General features: G+C 37.4%; 1 pseudogene; it reads right to left on the bottom strand.

Annotated features, from left to right (window-relative positions):
• Positions 1–5,897, bottom strand: part of LOC128638937 (C-X-C chemokine receptor type 3-2-like) — a 38,812-nt pseudogene extending 32,915 nt beyond the window's left edge.
• Between the last annotated feature and the right edge of the window lie 19,077 nt (positions 5,898–24,974).

Here is a 24,974-nt window from a genome sequence, read left to right as displayed (position 1 = left end):
TGCAAATTTACATTATTACACTTATACATTTCTAACTAAAATAAGCTTATTATCTTATCTTAAATGAGAAGTTTAGATGACTGCAGGCCTTATATAAATATAAGTTGCCAAACACTAGCAGAGGCTAGATACACAATTCAAAAGAATCCAGAGGTTAGAGACAGCTAAATTGTCAGCAGGGAGACACTGGACACATAATTCCAATGCCTACAGACAGAGGCTTGATAGACACATAAGAAAGCATTAAGCAGAGACTGACGCAGAGTTCAAATGACTACAGGCAGAACCAGGAGGCACATTTGAAATGTCATTAGGCAGAGCCTGGATATACAGCTAAAAAACCAGCAGGTAGAGATTGGACACAAAGTTGAACTGGCAGTAGGCAAAGGCTGGACACACAGTCCAAATGCTTATAGGCAACGGCTTGAATGGGACTTTAGATTGTATCCGGTAGAGACTTGAAACATATTTGAAATACCTGCAAGCAGATATTCTGAACACAGTACAAATGGCTGCAAGTAAAAAATTAAAATACCTACAGGCTATTTTCTGCTATTACGAAGGGGCAATGTTAACACACGTCTAACAGTGGGGGGCAACAAAATCCCTCAGCAAATGGAAAACTATAGAGCAGGCCTCGTTAACACACCACACATATCTATCAGATTTAATTTGAATTCCCCCTTCCCCCACTCTCGCTGAACCTTAAACATTACTAACCCTATAATCTTTGAATGTGGGACAAAATCAGACATTATCCTCACATAGCTCCACACCCCTCCCCGGTTACCTCTATGGGACTTCCCAACTCCCACCCCCAAAAGTGGACACAACTAGGAATAAAGGTAGTCTAAGACCTCTGGTCTTCCCTTTCACAACCACGTTTCTACACTCTAGAAGTAATAAAAGATGACTCTCCAATATCTCAATATATGAAATTCGAACACACTAGACTGAAAAGCTTTTTGACCAGTTGGGGTTTTTAACCTGAACTGTCTCGCCCTGGCACATTGTGGGAAACCATATGGAAACAGGGCAACAGATTACACAAACCTCTATCTCTACATTACTCCCTTATAGGCAACACAGACTGCAAAAATAAACTACCTCACCTGCTCAAATGGGAGCTATACCTCAACACTACCATTTCCCTACAAATCTGGCAATCTACTCTAATCCTTACTAAAGAGGCGCTACGCTGTGTCACATTATCTGAGACCTACTGCAAGCTGCTGACGCACTTGTACTATATTCCCACTAGACTTGCTAAAATGTACGGGTCTGTCTCGCCTGTGTGCTGGCGTGACTGTGGTCAGGTAGGAGACACTTTGCATATCTGGTGGGAATGCCCCAAACTTATTCCCCTGTGGAACACATGCTTTTGTGTATTGTCTGGACTAGGTATAACCCTCCTCAAGACCCCCTCCAATGCTCTCCTTCATATTGGTACCTACACTCTTCCTAAACACCAGGCATATCTATGTATATATCTCCTAACCGTGATCAAGGCGGCAATTGCCAAGTCATGGAAAAACACGTCCCCTCCAAGTTGGCCTATGATTCTAACTTCCATGGCATATATCTATACAATGGAGAAAGGTATATTCTACACCCTAAATAAGTCAGATTTATTCAAACTCATTTGGGCAGATTGGGGGGCATGTTATGATATTACATGGGCACCCAACGCCACAGTTAATTCATAAATCTTGATTACTGGATGATATTGACCCTTCCCACCCTGATCATCCCTTCCTATTTTCCCACATAACTCCATCCCTTCCCCATTACCTCTTCAGTTTCTCCCTACTACCCAGAAAAATCAGACAAGGTTATTTTTCATGTTTAACTGTCATACTCTGCAAGGGAGCAGGTTCAGGAGTAAGGAGCTTTTGTGCAGAGGTGTCAGGTTTTCGGGTTAATGTTGTGTTTTGTCTGCATGAGTCTTTCCTTTTAGGCATAATTAAACAGGTACAAGGTTTTAGGAAATAAAGGAGATGGTTTTATTTATAGGATAAAGCAATGTAGAGATATGCAATTAGATAAGAAAAAGTCTATAGGTTGTTGTATTAGGCAGGAATACAGTTGTTTGTAATAAAAGGCAGGATACTTGCATATGCTGTAGACTGGAACAGTGAAATAACAGGCATATGCTGTAGAACTGTATAATAACAGGCAGGAATGCAGAGCTTTGTGTAACGGACAGGATATTTGCATATGCTGAAGACTGGAACTGTGTAATAACATGTAGGAAAGCAGAGCTTTGTAATAACAAGCAGGATACTTGCATATGCTGTAGAACTGGAACTGTGTAGTATCAGGCAGGAAAGCAGAGCTTGTATAACAGACAGGATACTTGCATATGCTGAAGACTGAAACTGTGTAATAACACGCAGGAATGCAGGGCCTTGTAATAACAAGCAGGATACTTGCATATGCTGTAGACTGGACACAGTTGTAACAAACTGGAAACTTGCATAAACTGCAAACTGGTACTTTAAGGAAACTTGCATAAACTGCAAACTGGTACTTTAAGGAAACTTGCATAAACTGCAAACTGGTATTTTGTAGAAACAAACAGGAAACTTGCATAAACTGCAAATTGGAACTTTGTAGAAACAAAAAGGATACTTGCATAAACTGCAAATTGGAACTTTGTAGAAACAAACTGAATATTTGCATAGACTGCAATTTGGAACTTTGTAGAAACAAACAGGATACTTGCATAGACCGCAAATTGGAACTTTGTAGTATCAGGAAACAAGCAAGCAAAAGTACCTGAGTCAGTCCTTAGGAAAGAAAGTTTTAGGCAAGATCAATTGCCAGGAAATCAATCCAAAAATGAAACACAGTGCCAAGGGATTATACAGAAGAGTAGTCTGTAATTGTAGCAGAAATCAGGAACCAGGAAATCCAACAAATCTGTATTTCACACAGGAAACAGGAGCAGAGAGTCTTTCAGAGTATAACTCTTAATATCAAGGCCCAGAATTGCAAACAAACATCCCAGATAAAGCAGGCTGCTGATTAAATGATTTGTTTCAGCTGGCAGGCAGGTGGAGCCAGAGAGCCAAAGTTGCAGCAAACAGAAAAACACAATATTCTTTTCCTGTGATCAAGCCATCTGGTGGCATAGTGGTAAAACAACAGGCTGGGAAAGAACAGCAGCAGAAATAGAGACATGTCCCAGGTTCAATTCCAGGCTGAACCATGACAGTACCCCCTCCTCAAGGACGACCTCTGGGCGGACCCATCATTCTTATATAGCACCAGATCTTTAATACGTGCCATCAGAGGCATATGTACAATCAGGGGGTATTTTCTTTTTTGAAGGGCTCTTCAGGAGAGGATTCTGGGGACTGGAATTAGTATAGAGGGCCCCAACAGGACTGACCTTTGGTTTCTGTGCAGTTCTAGGCTTGTAGGTTCTGGAGAGGTGGGTCTGAGCTTAGAGGTGGTAAAGGACCTTTTAACCACACAGCAGTTTGAAGCACTGTCCCTCCAGTGTCCAGAATCAGTATCTTCTTCAATGGTTGAATAGTTAGAAATTTTCTCTGGAAAGCACAAAGATAAGAATGTAGCTGGATCTGGTAGGAACATCTCTGGATTCATAGTACTAGGATTCTGTGGATGACATGTTAGTACTTCACAGGAATCAGAGTCTTTGAAAGGTGCAGTCCTAGGCTGATCAAATTGGGGATGTAAAATAGAACCCATGCAGAGTTCATCTCCAGAGGAATCTGAAGTGGGATAACAGTTTGACTTCCTCTCTGTAGCCTGTCCATTTGATGACTCAGGATTTAGAGGTGGAGACCGTGGAACAGACTTCTTAGGGGGTCTCACTGGACAATAGGATATTACATGCCCAGTAGCTCCACAATAGAAACATATGCCATTATTTCTCCTTCTGGCCATTTCATCAGTGGTAAGAGGGGTTGTAATCCTCCTTTTGATTGATAAGGATACAGTCTTTGGGGTAGTGGGCACAGGAGTGCCAAAACCCAGGCTGAACCATGTATATATGTGATATTTCATTATTATTTGTACAATTTACATCTTTGACTTCAGGGGCCTGTGAGCCTCCTACACTTCTACCTATATTGATTTTTGTACCAGATTACATGTTGCAGTGGAAGCGGTGGTTCGGTGTACAACCAATTGGCCAGGAGTTGATGCAGTATTGTATTGTATTGTACATGACAGGCATTAACCATATATATTTCTACTCACACATAACTTCTTTCAATTCAACTCTGAATTTTATCTTCAAGTATGTGGCACGGCAACGGGGGCAAAATTTGTCCCCTCATATGCCTATTCATTTTTGAGCTGGTTCGAGGCTTCATTCATTTTTGGTAAAGATAATATTCACAGTAAACACATTGATTTCTATGCCCGATACATAGATGATCTACTGTTTATCTGGCATGGAAACGATAGAGAAGCAGAGGAATTTGTCAAATTCCTCAATACCAATCACTTAAACTTGAAGTTCACTTACCAGCTAGAAAGTAAACAAATAAATGATCTTGATGTAACACTGAAAGTAGAAGACAAATTAATTCTTGCAGAGCTATATAGAAAAGACATAGCAGGAAATACACTTCTAAGAGCAGACTCATGTCACCCTCACCACCTTAAAAAGGGTATTCCAAAAGGACAACTGTGATGAACACACTCACTTTAAAAGGAAAATTACTAATGTTTTGAAAATAAAGGTTTTGTTGCTCTTTTCTTGTTCACAGCAAGTAAAAATGTCTTGATTTACCAGCTTGCACAAGGTGAGACTTTACTTTTGTAATTGAAAATAAAGAATGAGCAATCTCATATGAATTGATAGAAACTGGAATTTGAATATGATGCAAAAAACAAATAGAATCAATATAATCAATGTAGCAAAAATGAATATATGAGAAATTGGTACTTGAAAATATATATATAGAGAGAGTAGCTTTCATGTACTTGTTGTGCAGGAAGTACTTTGCAGGAGTTTAATCCAGAATATATGTTCTTATAAATGTCAGCAAGAAGTTCACGCACTCACACAATCATACTATTTAAAATATATACAGTCCAAGCAAACACGCAATTTAGCCCCAGCTAAGAGGAGGTTAATTCAGGGAAGAAATACCTAACTCAGAGAGACACACTTGTAAGTCAATTATAAGAGGCTTAAAAAAGGTATACTGCTTTAGCAAGTAACGATACCAAAAGGAGCGTGGAGAGCGGATCCTATCCCTTCAGATGCGACAGAGCAAGTAGCGTTGAGAGCGGTAGTACCGCTGAGATGAGAGCTGACAAGGGAAGTGCTGGTAGCGGTGATCCGGTAACCGCTTGTGTGAGCACAACTTAGGCTTGCGTGTGGATGAAGATCCGGTAGGCGTAGGGATCCAGAGATGAATTCCGGTCAGAGACAAAGTTCCAAAGCAAAGCAGCAGCTGAGGCTTTGGAGTTTCAATAAGCAGAGAATGTTAGGACCTGAAAGCAGAAATACAAAGGTAACAAGTAACTTGTTCACAGAGAGAACAATATAGTGAGAATCCACTTCAATTTTCAGGCCCTGAGTGAGGTAATAGTACTTCCTTAAATAGGGAGGAAGTACTATTAGGCAGTGAGTCTTAAAGGGATATCACATCTCCCCCTTCTCAGGAAATTACCCCCGGGGATTCCAGGTGCGGCTTGAGGGGGTATTTTCGATGAAAAGTCCTCACCAATCGGGGTGAATGTACTTCAGAATGGAAGTGCCAAGAATTATCCTCAGGACCATAACCCTTCCATTTAATGAGATATTCTAGTCTGTGCCTATGTATCCTGGAATCGAGTATCGACTCCACCTCAAATTCATCCTGATGATCCACCACAATGGGAGGTGGAGGGTCATCCAAAGTGCAAGACATAGTCTGGCAAGGTTTTAACAACGAGATATGGAAGGCGGGATGTATCCTGTAATCTTTAGGTAACTTGAGCTTGACCACATTGGAGTTGATCACCTGTTCTATCGGGTAAGGTCCCAGAAACTGGTTCACTAATTTTTTACAGGGAACATGAAGCTTAAGATTTCTCGTTGAAAGGAGTACTAAGTCCCCAATTTTATATTCGGGTCCTATTCTATGTTTCTGGTCATAATATTTTTTCTGGTATTCTTTGGCTTCAGAAAGATGTTTCTTTAATTAAAGCAATCTTTTTTGAAGATTGGAGGAAAATTCTGTTGCTGTGGGTGAATTTACTGTTTTGTTAGATAGAGTTATGGTATTAGGGTTATAACCATAAGTTGCATAAAAGGGGGACATTTTGATTGAGGCACTTATTGAATTATTATATGTAAATTCTGCCATAGGGAGAAATACTGTCCAGTCGTCTTGCAGATGTGAGATGTAACAACGTAAAAATTGTTCTATAGTCTGGTTAAGTCTTTCGGTCAACCCATTTGTCTGGGGATGGAAGGCAGTGGTGTAACGGTGGTTTATTTTTAACAACTTACATAGGGATCTCCAGAAAGAGGAGGTGAATTGGGTACCCCTATCAGTAATTATGTTAGAGGGTAGTCCATGTAATCTGACAGCCTGTTCAAGAAATACTTTGGCTGTGGTTATAGCAGTCGGTAATCCCTTAAGAGGGATAAAGTGTGCCAGTCTTGTTAAATGGTCAACTATTACCATGATCGTATTGTATTGTTGCGAAACAGGTAATTCTGCTATAAAATCCATGGCAATAGTACTCCATGGTTTATCTGGAATAGGCAGAGGTGAGAGTAAACCAATGGGTCTTTTGTGATCTAATTTGTTTCGGGCGCAATTCTCACACCCGGATACGTAGTTGTATATAAATTTATTCATTCCAGGCCACCAGAATCTTCGTCTGGTAAGGTCAATGGTCTTTTGGATTCCTGGATGACCAGATATGGTATTATCATGGGTGTGTGAGAGAATTGATGTTCTAATACTCTCTGGTATATATAATTGAGTGCTATGATAAAAGAGTCTGGTTTGAGGGTCTTTAGAGCAATACTGGATGGGTATTGAATCTTGTTTTAAGGCTGTGTAAACTTCTTGTTCTATGGGTGTCAAATTACCTATTATTTTTTCTGGTGAGATAGTGAAATTAGGTAGTTCTTGAGGAAGTATCTCATGTATACGGGATAGAGCATCTGCTTTAGTGTTTTGACTTCCGGGTTTATAGGTGATCACAAAATTAAAGCGATCTAGAAATAATGACCATCTTGCCCTTCTGGCTGTTAAAGTTTTGTTCTTTTTTAGGTATTCAAGATTTTTATGATCAGTAAAAATAATAAATGGAATATCTGAACCTTCTAAGAGGTGTCTCCATTGTTCCAATGAACTCTTTATTGCTAGGAGTTCTTTGTCTCCTTCACTGTAGTTAGATTCAGCACTAGTTAGGGTTCTTGAATAAAAGGCAATGGGGTGAATTTCATTATTGTCTTTATTTTGTTCAGAGAGTACGGCTCCTATGCCTGTGTTAGAGGCATCTACCTCCACCTGGAATTGCAATTAAAAGTTAGGCAATGATAGAATTGGAGCTGTAGTGAATAACTCTTTAAATCTATCAAAAGTTTCTTGGGCTTTTTCAGACCACTTGAAATGCTGATTTATACTAGTTAGCTGTGTCAGTGGTCTTATTACTGAAGAGAAATCCTTAATAAATTTTCGGTAAAAATTTGCGAAACCTATGAATCATTGTAACAATTTCACTGTAGTGGGTGTAGGCCAATCCTTGATGGCTGATACTTTTTCAGAATCCATTTGTATTTTGTTTGGGGTTATTATGTAACCCAAAATTTTTATCTTAGACACATGGAAAACGCATTTTTCTAATTTTGCATAAAGTTTATGTTCTTTAAGACGTGTAAGCACCCATCTAACGTGTTTTTCATGTTCTGTGGGAGAGTTAGAGTATATCAAAATATCGTCTAAATAGATGATGACACAGATATCCATTAGATCATGGAAAATTTCATTAATGAAATGCTGGAAGGTTGCGGGAGCATTGCTTAAGCCAAATGGCTTTACATTATATTGAAAAAGTCCGTAACACGTTCTAAAGGCGGTTTTCCATTCGTGTCCTTCTTTCATACGTATTAGATTATAAGCGCCCTTTAGATCTAGCTTTGAATATATGGTAGCCTCATTAAACCGTTCTAGAAGTTCAGGTATGAGGGGTAAGGGATACCTGTTTTTAATTGTTATTTCATTTAAGGCTCTATAATCAATGATTGGTCTTATTGTACCATCTTTTTTACGCACTAGGAACATTCCAGCAGCAGCTGGAGATGTTGAGCGAGAGATAAAATCTTTACGGAGATTTTCATCAAGATATGACCGTAAGTAGACCAATTCCTCTTGTGAAAGAGGGTATATCTTACCGTGAGGTATTTGAGACCCAGGTATTATATCGATTGGGCAGTCAAACTCCCTATGTGGTGGGAGATTTTCTGCTTCTTTTAGATCAAACACCTCTGCCAGGTCCTGATAAATTTCAGGCAATTCATGTTCTATAGCAGAGATTACCTGATAAGGAAAACATGTCTTTAAACAATAGGCTGAGTCTAACGTTACCTGTGTTGATGACCAATCTATACGTGGGTTATGTATTTGTAACCAATTTAAACCTAGGATGAGTGAATGCATGTAAATAGGTATCAGGTCAAAAGTAAGGTACACAGTATGCCCATTGTCAGTTGTTACCAATAGAGGGATTGTCTGGTGAGTAATGGGGCCCTGTTGTATGAGTGAACCATTAATGAGTTTAACAGAGACAGGATGTGATTTGCAAACAATTGGGATTTTATTAAGTTTAACATAGGAAGTATCTATATAATTTCCTGATGCCCCAGAATCGATCAAAGCGTTAGAACGCACGTTTTTTTCTGATCCCGCTGTAAAGAAAGGATGAGAGTCAGTTGAGGATTTTGTGTGAAATGCAAAATATTATGTCTGATCTGATTCTTACCCTTCTTCTGTCTTTGTAGTAATGGGCAATTGGTAACTGAATGTTCTTTTTGCCCACAATAAAGACAAAGATTCTCAGATCTGCGTCTGGCCTTTTCTTCAGGTGTTAGAGGACCTTTTATGGCTCCAATCTCCATTGGAGTCTGATTTGAAGCAGCCTTTTCCATGGTCGAAGTATAAGGATAAAAACGTCTCGGCATAACTTCATAAGAAGCTCTTTCAGCCTTCCTTTCACGCAATCTGCGGTCCAGGGTGGTGCTTAATTTCATGAGTCCGTTAAGAGTTTCAGGTATCTCTAAACGGGACAACTCATCTTTTAGCGTTTCTGATAGTCCCAATCTGAATTGTTTTTTTAAACTGATCTCGTTCCATTGAGAATCGTCTATCCACATTTGGAACTCTGTGATGTATTCTTCGACGTTCCTTTTACCCTGTTTTAGAGATCTTACTTTTGTTTCAGCAGTTATTTGAGTGTGGGAATCCTCATATAAAGCAGTTATAGCCAGAAAAAATTCTTCTAGGGAATCTATTATTGGATGTTCACTCTCAAAAAACCTATTGGCCCATGAGCGTGGCTCCCCCTGGAGGAAAGAGATAGTGGTGCAGACCTTGATCCTTTCTGTATGATAGGTTTTAGGCCTGAGAGAGAATAGGAGTTTGCAAGCATTTTTGAAATCCCTGAATTCGCTACGTTTACCCGAAAAGGGTTGTGGGTAATGAATATGAGGTTCAGGGATTTCTGCTCCTTTCACAGGCATACATTCTTTTATTAGGGTTTTGAGAGCTTTATTTTCTGTTTGTACCTCAGTTAAAGCCCTGGCTAGATATTCCAATTTCTGATGGATATTAGAAAATTCATTTTTTATTTCATTAGGATCCATCATAGAAATTATAGATAGATATAGGTTATAACCTTTTTTGGGCCTGAAAATTCTGTGATGAACACACTTACTTTAAAAGGAAAATTACTAATGTTTTGAAAATAAAGGTTTTGTTGCTCTTTTCTTGTTCACAGCAAGTAAAAATGGCTTGTTTTACCAGCTTGCACAAGGTGAGGCTTTACTTTTGTAATTGAAAATAAAGAACGGGCAATCTCATATGAATTGATAGAAACTGGAATTTGAATATGATGCAAAAAACAAATAGGATCAATATAATCAATGTAGCAAAAATGAATATATGAGAAATTGGTACTTGAAAATATATATATAGAGAGAGTAGCTTTCATGTACTTGTTGTGCAGGAAGTACTTTGCAGGAGTTTAATCCAGAATATATGTTCTTATAAATGTCAGCAAGAAGTTCACGCACTCACACAATCATACTATTTAAAATATATACAGTCCAAGCAAACACGCAATTTAGCCCCAGCTAAGAGGAGGTTAATTCAGGGAAGAAATACCTAACTCAGAGAGACACACTTTTAAGTCAATTATAAGAGGCTTAAAAAAGGTATACTGCTTTAGCAAGTAACGATACCAAAAGGAGCGTGGAGAGCGGATCCTATCCCTTCAGATGCGACAGAGCAAGTAGCGTTGAGAGCGGTAGTACCGCTGAGATGAGAGCTGACAAGGGAAGTGCTGGTAGCGGTGATCTGGTAACTGCTTGTGTGAGCGCGACTTAGGCTTGCGTGTGGATGAAGATCTGGTAGGCGTAGGGATCCAGAGATGAATTCCGGTCAGAGACCAAGTTCCAAAGCAAAGCAGCAGCTGAGGCTTTGGAGTTTCAATAAGCAGAGAATGTTAGGACCTGAAAGCAGAAATACAAAGGTAACAAGTAACTTGTTCACAGAGAGAACAATATAGTGAGAATCCACTTCAATTTTCAGGCCCTGAGTGAGGTAATAGTACTTCCTTAAATAGGGAGGAAGTACTATTAGGCAGTGAGTCTTAAAGGGATATCACAACAACTGATTAGAATAAGAAGGATCTGTAGCACAGGCCAGGATTACCATTTACACTCGCTAAAACTAGTAAACAGATTAACAAAACGTGGCTATGACAAAAAACTACTGACGTCCCTAAGAGCAGAAATAGCCCAAGTCAAAAGAGAATCGCTTTTGAAAACTTCAAAGAAGAATAAATCCAGAAGACCAAAAAAAATAGAGCTAACACAGAATATAAAGAGAAATCAATATTTTTTGTCACACAGAGCATGGAATTAAGTTTGTACTGAGAAGGGGACCTACAATATGGAGCAAAATCATCCAAAATGTTTATAAAGATAAACAAAAAAACAAATAAACATGGCTAGCTAAAAAAGGCTTTTGTAAATGTGGTAAACACCCCTGTAATCTATGCCAAAATTAAGCAGTAGAGGAAACATTTACCTCTACTACTACAGGAAAAAATTATAGATTGGATTGTTGACCATGCTACGTCATCTATTTAATTACTTATGACATTTGTAAGAAACAATACACAGGGTGCACCAGTAGGTTTCTAAAAGATAGAATCTGAGAACATCTCACTTCCCTTAAAGGAGAGCCCTTGAAAACTCCAATTGCAAAACATTTTTTCCAACATGGTTACACAGTTAAGAAAAAATCCCTTAAATTCAAAGCTATTGATTTTGTACCAAAAAATACCAGAGGTGGGGACAGGTTTAGAGATCTTTTGGACAAAGAAGCCCAATGGATCTTAAATCTGGGAACAAAAGAACCAAAAGTTATCAACTCTAGATAGAATCTAGATCTCTACCAGGGTAAATAAATAGTTACTATGAAAACACCATATCTAAATACTTTATTAGTAACTGCCAACAAAGTGATCCTTGGAGATCTCTAAATAGGGATAATAGATAAGTATCAAGATAACATCATATTAGCAGGCTCCACCATTAGCCCGTTATATCTATACTATATATCACATAGCTTTTAGTTTTGTATTCATTAATATGTATTTCAATTATTCATATTTCCATTGTCTGAATAATAGCTGATAATGCACTGTCATTTATAATTAATTTGAAAAGTTAGTTGAGATATATATAGTCACTTACTAACCATTTCCCTATCTATCCATATAGAATTTTACCAGCCACTTAGAAGGGCCTAATGTCGTTACTATACGAATTAGGATAGGTTTGTAAGAAACTTATACTATGTATATATATATATATATATATATATATATATATATATATATATATATATATATTCACATACTATTATATTAAAATCTCTAATTCAGGGGTTAATAACTTCTATTTTACCTTGTGATTGCTTGTAACACTGTTGCAGTTAAGTATTGCGGTATACTTATGCAATGTAATCTATGCTATGTTTTCAAATTGTCACACTTATCCATATAGCCATACTAGTTATAATCTTAACCTTTTTATAAATCATGCTAATTTTTTAAGTTGCATCTATATAGACTGAAGCAACTAGTTTCAAATTAACTACTAAAAGTGCCTGCTACTAAATTACTACTGCAAAAATTATGGCCATAATATAGTTGATGCCTGTCATGTATAATGTGATATGATACTGTGTTTGCTTTTTGCTTGGTTGTGCACCGAGTTGTTGCTCTTGCTGTGGTGCGTTCTGTGGCAGGATTGCCCTGTGGGCAGTACACCAATTGTTTTTACTGTGTATCATTGTATCGCTGTATAATATTTTAACTAAACAGTGTAATGTATCTTAAAAGGTCAATAGAGATTAACACGTCTAAGGTGCAGAGGTGGTACCTAAATATTCACGTTCAGGTGTGTAGAAGGGTACCTCCTACTAACACACCTATCTTTGACAAAGCGCCAGTAAGGCGTGAAATGTGTCAGATGACGTCATTCTCCGACAGCACCTATGCTCCTAGGTCACTGCCATGTTTTCACAAGCCTTGATTGTTTTAACCGATGTCTATTAAAGGTATGAATTTTTCTTCACTTATCTAAAAAAACAAAAAACCTACAGGCAGAGATTCTGTACACAATTTAAATGACTGGAGGCAGTTGCTTGAAGGACATTTTAGATGATATCAGGCACAGGCTTGACACAGTTCAAATGCAGACAGAGGCTTGGAAGATACTGTAGATTATATCAGGCAGAATCTTAACAAACATTTCATCTGCCTGTAGACATAAGTTGGACACACATTTCTAATAACAGGTGGAGGCTGGACAAAATGTTTAACTAGCAGTTCAAATGCTTGCAGACAGAAACTTAAAAGACTCTTCAGATGGCAAGCAGACGCTTGACACACAGTTCTAATGACTCCAGATAGATCCTGGACACACAGTTCTAATGACTCCAGATAGATCCTGGACACACAGTTCACACACAGTGCCTCTTCACACTAACTTGTGCCTTTTCACAAAGTTGTGCAACTTCACCCAAAATTGTGCCACTCCTTAGAAAGTTATGACCCTTCCCACAAATGTGTTGCCCTTCACACAAATGTGTCACATTATACATAAAATAATGCCTCTCATGTATAAAATGTTTCTCTTTATACAAAACTGAGAGTGATTTAACCTTTGAGAGAAGGATCGAGAGGGGAAAAAATGAAAGAATAAATTATATAGACAATATGCTTCATCTTTCAATTGAACCCAAACAGTCTGAGCAGCATCTTAGACCAAACTTATAGTACAGTGTCACAAGAATATAACTAAATCCAAAAGGCTTACCCCCATAAAGCCACTATTTTATGGACTGTGTGAAATTGTGGACTAATATCACATGAAACTCTTATAATCTTAAAGTATGTCTCTGCAAATTAAGACAATCTTAGGTTCACAAGACAATGCTGTATATTTTTTCTGGCCTCCAATAACCTCAGCATAATAACCCAGTCTGCTTTATGAAGGTGATGGACCATGCCTTAATGTCATGTGCATTCAATGCCAACGTTTGGTGTAATCCCATGGGTTAGCAATTCTAATGGTAAATAAAGGTTTTACCTTATATTGTAAATACATTTAGACGTGCAGAGATGAGAAGGCAGCTACAAATCAGGAGCAAGCCAAGGTCAGTAACCAGGAGATCAGTCAGTATAGCAGCAGAAGTGCCTAAGGGTAGTCCAAAAGGGTAAGCGTATTTTATGAGCCAAAATATATTAACCAGGGAATCAGTAAGCATCAGTCATATAAACAAGGGTTAATGCAAAAGACACAGTCCAGAGGGTATATTTATTAATTTGCAAGCGTACATGATACAATATAGCGTATCATGTCTGCTGCACATCGATAAATTTGATCGTGTTGATTTCTGTCCGCGGCCTCAGAACAGGCAGACAAGTTATGGAGCAGTGGTCTTTAGACCACTGCTTCATAACTTCTGTTTCCGGCGAGCCGAAACAAGGGGCATCAAGCTCCATATGGAGCTTGACAAATCGCCCCCAGGTATCAATCCAAGATCAAGCCAGGCAAAACAAATAGGAAAAAAGTTCCTAGGTTCTCAACACAAAAATAACCAAGCAACAAATGAAAGGAACCGCAATATTTAAAAGGGTGCTTGATCAGTAATGAGCTCCAGCTGGAAATTCAGGTGAGCAAGAATAGAAGCCAATTAAACATAATAATAACAGTGCACAGGTGTACTTAGTTTGTTTCTAGTTCTATTCCCAATACAACTTAAGGAGAATGACGTGCTAGGAATCTTACAGTAATAAGGGAGTCATATATTTCACCCACTTAGCTTACAGGTACCCTCAGGTTTTAAAAGCAACAAAAAAGGAGCTTATATGGAACCATTAACTTTTGCAGTAATTATTGTGCAAGTAGTCTGTCTCTAACCTGTGCATGCAGACTTTGTTTGCAGTCTTCCCTGAAGTACATGCTGTGTTGTGATTGGGCACTAAGTATGATAACTGTATTAGTCTTATTAAAACCTGCTTATCTCCAGAGTGGCGATCCTCTTGGGGAAGAAGCTCTCTTACGAGGTAATTCAGGTAGATACGGATCAAGAGGGGAGATATTTGATGGCTAAAATCAAAGTTTTTAAAACGTTGTACACATTTTGTAACGTATATGCCCCCAACGTGTTTAGCCTCCCATTCTGGGAAACGTTACAAAATAAGCTTCTCTTATTCTCAGAAGGGTATTTAATACTTGGAGGCGACTTCAACATGGCCCCTCAGTACCCGGTCGATAGGCTTAGGCAAAACTCTGCTCTTCATAAAACCAAAAGAGACAATCTAGAGTCAAAGATGTTTATGAAGTTGTTTAGCAACTTAAAACTTTGTGATATTTGGAGGATCCAAAACCCTGATCAAAGGGAGTTTACATGCCATTCCAGGGCACATAAAACTCTCTCAAGAATAGACCTAATTCTGCTGGATGAAAGAGTATGTAAAACGAAGATGATGGCTGGAATTTTACCCATCACCATCTCAGATCATGCCCCGACCACTCTCGACATTCAATTTAACTCTCCAAGTGGAAGGAACCCCGGTTTCTTTTTTCCACGTTTCCTAGCATCTGACCTTAAATTCAAAAATTGGCTTATCTCTAGACTCCGCGAATATGTATCTTTCAACCAAGAACACACTTCACAGCCCGCTTTATTTTGGGAGACTGCCAAGGCAGTTCTCCGTGGGGAAATTCTAGCCTATTCTATTTCTAGATCAAAAAAACTCAAAAGAAGGGAAAGTGAAGTATTAAAGGCAGTCATAAATGCATACAACCGTTATATTTTTCAAAAAACTTCTGAAAATTGGTCTAGATACATTAAGGCATTAGCTGTCAGGGACTCTTTTTTACTTTATAAATCGACCCAGAGAGATCTCAGGCTACGCGCCAAGCTATACCGCTATGGTAACAAAACAGGCAAGCTTTTGGCAAATTTGGTTAAGGCAGACAGATCTTCTTCTATTATAAAGTCTATCACCTCGGGTTCTAAATCTCTTACCTCCCCAGAAGAAATATGTAAGGAATTTGAAGATTATTATAAGATATTGTACTCCCATAAGGTCTCCAACTTTATTCAGAGAGAAGATTTCTGGAATAAAATAGTGGTACCAACTTTAACCCCCGACTTAATAGAAACATTACAATCCCCAATCTCTGAAACAGAAGTCTCTACAGCAATCCAAAGGCTAGCCCTTAATAAAGCTCCGGGACCGGATGCGCTCCCGAATGAATTTTACAAAATACTTGCACCAGAAATAACATGCTATTTAACCTCACTCTTTAACGATATCTATATCACTGGTAGTAGCCCCACTAAAGAATTTGTCGCATCATATACAACTCTCATACTTAAGCAGGGGAAAGAACCAAACAAAAAGGAATCATACAGGCCCATTGCGCTTCTAAACACAGACTACAAGCTTTTCACAGCTATCATAGCACATAGACTTCAATTATTTCTTCCCACTATTATACATAAGGATCAAGCTGGTTTTATTTTGAAGCGAAACTCTTCAGCTAAGATAAGAGAGGTTTTCTTGACTATAGAATATTTTAAGAAGATGGAGGAGTCGGGAGGGCTGGGGGGGGAGGACACCCCTGACAGGGCAATTATTTCTATAGATGCTGAAAAGGCGTTTGATTCGGTACATCATGATCATCTGTCCTTTACAATACAGCAGTTCGGTATAGGAGGTAATATGCTTCGTCTACTTAATAACTTATATAGGAATGCCTCCACGAAAATCTTAGTAAATGGTGATATGACTCAGGATATAAGACTCGAGAGGGGAACCAGGCAGGGGTGTCCTCTCTCCCCTCTCCTCTTCGATATGGCTATTGAGCCTCTTGCCCTACAGATTAGACATCAACTGCAAGGGATCAAAATAAAAGATAAAGAACTGCAAATCGCACTATACGCGGACGACGTATTGGTATATATGTCGGACACAGCTAGGAACATCCCTAAACTTCTTGAAATTGTGGAACAGTTTGGCTAATTTTCTGGCTATAAGGTGAACATCTTAAAGTCTGAACTATGTTGGCTTAAACAAATCAAAGACTCATGCGAAAATATTCCGTTCTCCATAGTTCAGGATGCTTTTAGATACCTAGGCATCTGGATCTCTCCTAACCCCAAAGCTTGGTAGGATTTAAACATTGTACCCATTCTTAATAAGGTTAAACAAGCCTTTAAAAACTGGCAGAATCTCCCTTTGTCTTTATCAGGACGAATAGCACTCTATAAAATGTCTTTGTTACCTAAAATTTTATATGTACTTCAGAACACTCCACTTGTCTTGAAAACGAAAGATATATCATCCTTTAACTCCGCTCTTCGCTCTTTCATCTGGCAGAATAGGAAACCAAGGATTTCATTGTCTAAGTTAGTGCTCCCCACAGAATATGGGGGACTTTCCTTACCCGACATTCGACTGTACAACATAGTGTTCCAGGCCAGAGTAGCTATGGACTGGCTAGATAACTCTAATTATGTAACAAGCTTTGAACTGGAAAGTAACATAGCCTCCCCATGCTCCCTGATAGCCTCATTACACTGCAAAAATAATATACTACCGCCTGAAATAAAAAAGATAAAATCTATCTATAACCCAATTCAGATGTGGAAGAAGTTATGTTCTTTGTCACATACTGAATTTAGGACTTCGAAATATTTACCACTTTTAAATAACCCACAATTTCAACCTGGGATACAATCTGCCCTCTTCACTAAATGGAAATCGATGGGCCTTATAAATATTTCTCAGATGTTAGACTTCGAAAGAAGGTGCATTAAAACATTCGACTCACTTAAAGAGGAATATCACCTCTCAAATAAAAATTTTTACGCTTACCTTCAAGCGAGACACTTTGCTCTTCAATTAACAAATGACCTCGGCTGGGATTGGTCCTTAGGTATTCTTGAAAATTGGCTCACACTAGTCAGGAGTGGCATAACCTCGATGTCATATATTTATCAAAAAATGATCTCCCTTAAAGGCCCAGATATAATAGAAAAGTTGCAGGCCAAGTGGGCAGAAGCTCTATTGGAAACTTCATTAGAGGCAACTATAGTAACCTCATCATATAAAGCAATCTCGCGCGCTACTCTCTCTGCCTCTTGGCGTGAGGCACATGTAAAACTACTCCACATGACATATTTTACTCCAGAAAAAGGGACTAAATGCCGGAATGCAAGTTTTAATAAATGCCCAAAATGTTCATATATATCGGCTAGCCTTATTCACATGTTTTGGTATTGTCCAAAAATTAGAAACTTTTGGCTTAAGATACAGTATTGGTTAAGTAAAACGGTGGGTGTTCCTTCTTTGACATTATCTTCTTCAAATATAATTTTCCCTCTCACAGAACTAGGCCTGCCTCAGGATAAACTTAAAACCGTTACCCTGGTAATACTGGCGGTTAGATATTTAATTTTGAAAAAATGGAAGCTGAAAGCAACCCCGAGTATCTCAGAGGTTAAAAATTGTTTAAAAAAGCAATGTATTATCGAACAATATGATACTGATTTACATAGTGACCTAGACGTGAAGAACTTTTTCTCCAAGTGGTCGAACTTCATTAAAGCTTTATCTCCTAGCGAGATTGAATACTTAATATACCCATTTAAAGACACGGAATTGGTCCTTTTGGGAGTGTGGTGACCCTCCCCAGCCAAAATTCAAAAACTCAAAAATTATAGTCATGTATCTTATTTTTGTATTTAATCTTCCTTTTTTTGTTTTTTTTTTGTTTATGGTTTATTTTTATTGCTTATGTATCTATCTATTTATTTATTTATTTTTTTTATTTATTTTTTTTTTTGTTTGAGTGCTTAGTTGTTTTCTTTTACCTACCTAAAATAAAAAATAAAAAATCCCAACTAGGTGTACAAATATTTCATATAAGGGGATCAGTAAGTTGATATATGAAACGTGAAATTTTTGATTTAAAACTGCCTTGTTCTGAACATTTTATGTTATACCTGGCCCTGCGTGGCATAAAGAGGTTGAATTCATTTGATTGTACACTTTCTTGGTTATAAATAAATATTTAAAAAAAAAAAAAAACCTGCTTATCTCAGAAAATGCTTTGCTTGTTCAACATGTTTGTTGAGAGTTATATATATATAAAAAAAAAATAATAACATTTTTGAGAATGTTTTGAGACGTACTTTGATTCTTAAAGGGACAGTCTAGGCCAAAATAAACTTTCATGATTCAGATAGGGCATGTAATTTTAAACAATTTTCCAATTTACTTTTATCACCAATTTTGCTTTGTTCTTTTGGTATTCTTAGTTGAAAGCTTAACCTAGGAGGTTCATATGCTAATTTCTTAGACCTTGAAGCCCACCTCTTTCAGATTGCATTTTAACAGTTTTTCACCACTAGAGGGTGTTAGTTCACGTATTTCATATAGATAACACTGTGCTTGTGCACAAGAAGTTATCTGGGAGCAGGCACTGATTGGCTAGACTGCAAGTCTGTCAAAAGAACTGAAAAAAGGGGCAGTTTGCAGAGGCTTAGATACAAGATAATCACAGAGGTTAAAAGTATATTATTATAACTGTGTTGGTTATGCAAAACTGGGAAATGGGTAATAAAGGGATTATCTATCTTTTAAAAAAATAAAAAATCTGGTGTAGACTGTCCCTTTAAATTACATACTCTATCTATAATTCTCATGTGGTTTCTTAGGTGACATGAGGTGAAGGAACTTGTTGTTAAACTTACCATCCACAAGATAGAGTTTTCCTAAAAGCTAAAAATGTAAGTTCAATATGGTCCCTATTGTATTTCTTTTTTTAAATCAAAGTATGGTGAGATAGTGCTTTTGAAATTCTCTTTTGATATATAAATATTTATATATGTTCCTTTTCTGGACCTCAAGTTGTGAGAAGTATTACCTACATACTGTAAGTTGCAAGAACACTTTAATAAATATATGATATTCCTGCTTTGGCTGGTTTAAATCGGTCAAGGTTACATTTGTGTTGATTTAACATGCACATCTATATTATATCAGTATGATACCAATACAGAGAAAGCCTGGGAAAGAGGTACTATACTGTATTGTATAGGAAGTCATACTATTTTACTATATTACTTCACATGCTACTTACACTGAAGAAGTACTTCTATCTCATAAATATTCTTCCTCCTTTGGCCAAACAGACTAACTTCTCCTTTAAAGAGGTGATTGCATGCTATTTTCACAACCAGTGAGCAAATAACATGAAACCACATTTATGTGCACACTGATTAGCCAATGACATCTCTGTCATAAAACAGCCACTGCTCCTTTTCCCTCAAGAACTAACATTTATCTGAAAGGTTTTCTCAGAGGTATAAATACAAAATGTATGCTATGTGAGTGTTTAAGGAGAAGTGTTTGCCATATACAATATAGTACACACAGTACTTTGTAAAATACAAGATTTGAAACCCTTAATTCATATAGGGGATGTAAATAATTCTCAGCTGTTCCTAAAGTAATTCAGCAAATCTCCCAAGTGTGGGATGCCAAGTCAGGTCCATAAACAACTTAGAGTGCCAGTAAACTTTAAAAAATAAAATTTCATATTTCAAATTTATTTAACTAATTATATTATGTAAGCTATATAAAATAAATATTACTTATATATATACTTATTACTATGTATGATCCGTTAGACATCCAGCATCAGTCTTCCTTATTAGCTTTATTTCTGTACCATAGTGCGTCAGATTCTTAGAGCATGCGCAGCAGGTCCCTTCTGCAGCTCTTTGTAAACCTCTGGAGACTGATCTGCGCATTCATAGCATCTAGTTATAGTGCAATCAATATTGCTATAATTGGACCGTATTTTTAAATCAAAGAGAAAAAAAAGCAGCGAACCCTTGGGTGGTCTGTTGACACTCCCCTGTAGTAACATTTTATACAATTTTTTATGGATATAAAATGTTTATACACAATTTAATAAAATTGTTTGTAAGTAATACATAGGGTATGTTTAAAATTGTAAAGTTTTTCTCTTGGTTTACTGCCCCTTTAGCTACATGGCATCCAGCTGTATCATGCATTAGCTATTTGTAAGAATCTACAAATGAGCTGTTGAATTTACAAAGAATTTCATTTTTCAAACACTGACTGTTAATTTAAAAAAAGACTAGAATTAACCCAAAGGTGTTTGATACAGTGCTTCATGAGAGATTAAAGGGACAGTATACACCAATTGTCATATAACTTCATGTAATAGACACTACTATAAAGAAGAATATGCACAGATACTGATATAAACAAACATCCAGTACAAAAACTTTTAAAAACTTACTTAGAAGCTCCCAGTTTAGCACTGTTGATGACGTTAGTCTGGGACAGCCACTGAAAGGTGCTGGGAAAGCAATAAGAGTAGACGCTCACCCCCCATTCCTTGCTTATCAAAAGACATATAACATAAACAGGAGCCAGCAGGAGTGTATACATCTGACACTTTGGGGCTTGGTTAGAAGTCTGAAAATCAGCACAATGTTTGTAAAGAATAAGCAAAAATATAATTATTTACAAAAACACAACCAGATGAGCTATATAAATGGATGACCTACAAAACATTTATGCAAAGAAAAATCTAGTGTACAATGTCCCTTTAATGTACAAAATGAAGGGACATTTGTAACGCGTCCGTCAGTGTCGCCAGTTGCACACACATCCTCAAAGGAATTTTGGCTGCGTGAGGCAGCCAAAAGAATGTTGGCTGTGCGTGCAGCCAAAAGTTGCATCCAGGTGGATTCCAAAAATGGCAGTGTGGTGAAAGAATCCACCTGCCATTTTCGGAATCCACCTGGATGCAGTGGACCCTGCCATTTTCGAAATCCATCTGGAAGCAGCGTAGGAAAATCCGAAGCCTTAAATAAAAAAAAAAAAAACACAACCGCTTGCATGAAATAACTAAAAAACACGCAACCGCCCACAAGAAATAAAAATAAAAACACGTAACCGCCCCCCACAAAGTATAACAAAAAAAATATAACCTCCCACACAAATTATTAACAAACACCTAAACCTTCAACCACCACATCGCAAAACACTAAAGTAATTAACACCTAATCCGCATAAAACTTAATTCAAATATTAACCCCTTAACCATAAACCACCCACATTGCAATAAAACTAATTAACGTATTTACCCCTAAACTGCAAAACCCCCACATCGCAATAAACCTTTTTAACCTATTAATTCTTAAACTGCCAAACACCCACATCTCAATCAACTAAATTAACCTATTAATGTCTAAACTGCCAAACCCCCCACAACGCAAATAACTGATTTAATTACTAAGCCCCCTAACCTAACACCCCCTAAATTAACCCCAATTACTACTAAATTACAATTAAAATAAAAAAAAAAAATAAGATTAAGTTACAATAAATAAAAAAGTCTAACATTACAGAAAAAAATAAACAACATTTTTAAAAATATTTTTTTTTTATAAAAATCTCTATGAAAATATAAAAGCCCCCCAAAATAAAAACATTCCCTAATCAAACTACCAATAGCCCTTAAAAGGGCCTTTTGTAGGGCTTTGCCCTAAATTAAACAGCTATTTTACCTCTAAAAAAATACTAAGTCCCCCCCAACAGTAAAACACCTCCACCCATCAAACCCCCCAAAATAAAAAAATAGCTCTTTTACTGCCCTTAAAATTTCAATCAGCTCTTTTTCAAGACCCAAAATACCCTAATCTAAAAAAAAACACCCAAAAAATTAAAATAAAAAAGCCTAAACCTAAGCCCCAAATAGATACTCACTGTTCCTGAAGTCCGGCGGAGAAGGTCCATCCCCTTCTATCTTCATCCGGATCGAAGGTGGCATGGTGCAAATCTGTCTTCCCAATGCCTGGATTCTCAGCAGCAGTCCTCGGTGGTGTGGAGGCTCCTCTTCATGCAATTGTGTTTCAACACTGAAGATTGAATGCAAGGTACCCCATATTTATTTTATTTATTTTTTTATTTTTTTCCTATTGGATGAAATTTTTAAATTAGTCAATAGGATGAGAGCTACTGAAATCTTATTGGCTGATTTGAACAGCCAATAGGATTTCAGTAGCTCTAATCTTATTGGCTGATTTCAACATTTTAGCCAATAGGAATGCAAGGTACTCCAAATTGATTGCGGTACCTTGCATTCAATCTTAAGTGTACGATGGACATCGAATGAAGAGGAGCTTCCATGCTGCTGCCGAGGAGCACCACCGCTGAGGACCGCCGCTGAGGATCCAGGCGTTGGGGAAGACAGCTCCGCACCTGCGCTCTGTGCCGCCTTTGCTCTGGATGAAGATAGAAGATGATGGAGCCGTCTGGTAGAAGACCTGCTCTGCCAGACTTTAGGAATGGTGAGTATCTATTTGGGGCTTAGTGTAAGGATTTTATTTTTTATTTTTTTTATTTTTAAGATTAGGGATTTCATGGGTTGGAAAAGAGCTGATTGCCCTTTTAAGGGCAGTAAAAAATGAATGCCCTTTTAAGGACAATGCCCATATAAATGCCCCTTTTTATTTTGGGGGTGTTTGGTGGGTGGGGGGGGTTTACTGTTGGGGGGTAATTGGTAATTTGTTTAGGTAAAAGAGCTGTTTAACTTAGGGCAATGCCCTATAAAAGCCCTTTTAATGGCTATTGGTAGTTTAGTATTAGATTAGGGGGTGTTTTTATTTTGGGGGGATTTTCTTATTTTTATAAGGGTATTAGTTTAGGTTTAAATTGTTTTATTTTGGATAGCTTTGTTTATTTTTTTCTATAATTTTACATTTTTTATTTTTTCTAATTTTAGCTTTGGGGGTTGTATTTTTTTTTAAATAGACTGCCCTCTGGGCAGGCTTAACACCTAGTATTTTCATAAACACCATCAGTACAGTGCAATACTGATTTTCATAAACAGGATCTGTATAGTGAAATACATATTTTTATAAATATCATTGGTACAGTGCAATACATATTTTCCTAAATGTGAATGGTACAGTGTGTAAGAAGTGACTCATTAGTTTCATTGTTAGAAATGGCCCTTTTTACAAAACACATTTAACAGTATAAGAAATCTTTCAAAACACGCTATCATGACCGGTAAAAGCAGTGACTATTTTTTATGCTGGGTATTAATATCCTGTACTGTTAATCTTACTTCTAGAACAAAAACACACCACATTTTCAACAGTAAGCAAACTTATAACTGTATAAGGAACATTTTTACAGTATAATGCATATACATTTTACAGTATAATACACTTACAAAACACATGTACTGTATACACATAATGCCTCAGCTCAAATGGATTAAACTTTTTTTTTTTAACTTTAAAAAGCAAATACCATTGATTTCACAACTTCTTAATATACTGTATATGTTATTGTCACCAAAGCACAACATGAAACACTGTACTTTCAAAAATAGCCTTATTAAATCAATACCATTATATATTAAAGGGGAAGTGTACAGTAATATGTTTTCAATTATCTAGTTTACCTGCTGGAATGTGCTAATGTTTTAAATTTATGTTTTCATTTGAAATAGCTGACTTTGCCTACTGCACACCCAACTGTACTGTAAATGTCAATAGTTCAATACTGGTTATAGAAAAACTGCTTTCATCCTATTGTTTGACTTGAATTTGAAGAATCAGATCAGCCAGTCAGAATGCAAGGGTACCCCTATATAAAAGGGGTACCTTGCATTCAATCTACAGTGTGCGGCTTGAGATATCATGAAGAGGACCTCTGTGTTGCTTGGCTAAAGATGAGGACCAACGTCACGCCGCCATCGATGATGACATTGCCGCCTTCGCTATTGCCACCAGGATGAAGATAGAAGATGGACCGCGGCAGGGATGAATATTGAAGAAGATGGTTCCGCGATGGATGAAGATGGAGCGCCGCCGGGATGAAGATGGAGCGCCGCTTTTCATCAATGGTGAGTACCAATTTTGGGGTTTTATTTTATTTTTGGAGTGGTTTTTTTTTAAGATTAGGTGTTTTTTTTTTTTTAATGGACACAAAAAGAGCTTAAAGGACCAGTCAACACAGTAGATTTGCATAATCAACAATTGCAAGATAACAAGACAATTCAATAGCATTTAGTCTGAACTTCAAAAGAGTAGTAGATTTTTTTTCTGACAATATTAAGTTAT

The sequence above is a fragment of the Bombina bombina genome, chromosome 8 (assembly GCF_027579735.1).
Source record: "Bombina bombina isolate aBomBom1 chromosome 8, aBomBom1.pri, whole genome shotgun sequence".
NCBI classification, from domain to species: domain Eukaryota; kingdom Metazoa; phylum Chordata; class Amphibia; order Anura; family Bombinatoridae; genus Bombina; species Bombina bombina.
This window is presented reverse-complemented; position numbering and strand designations above follow the sequence as displayed.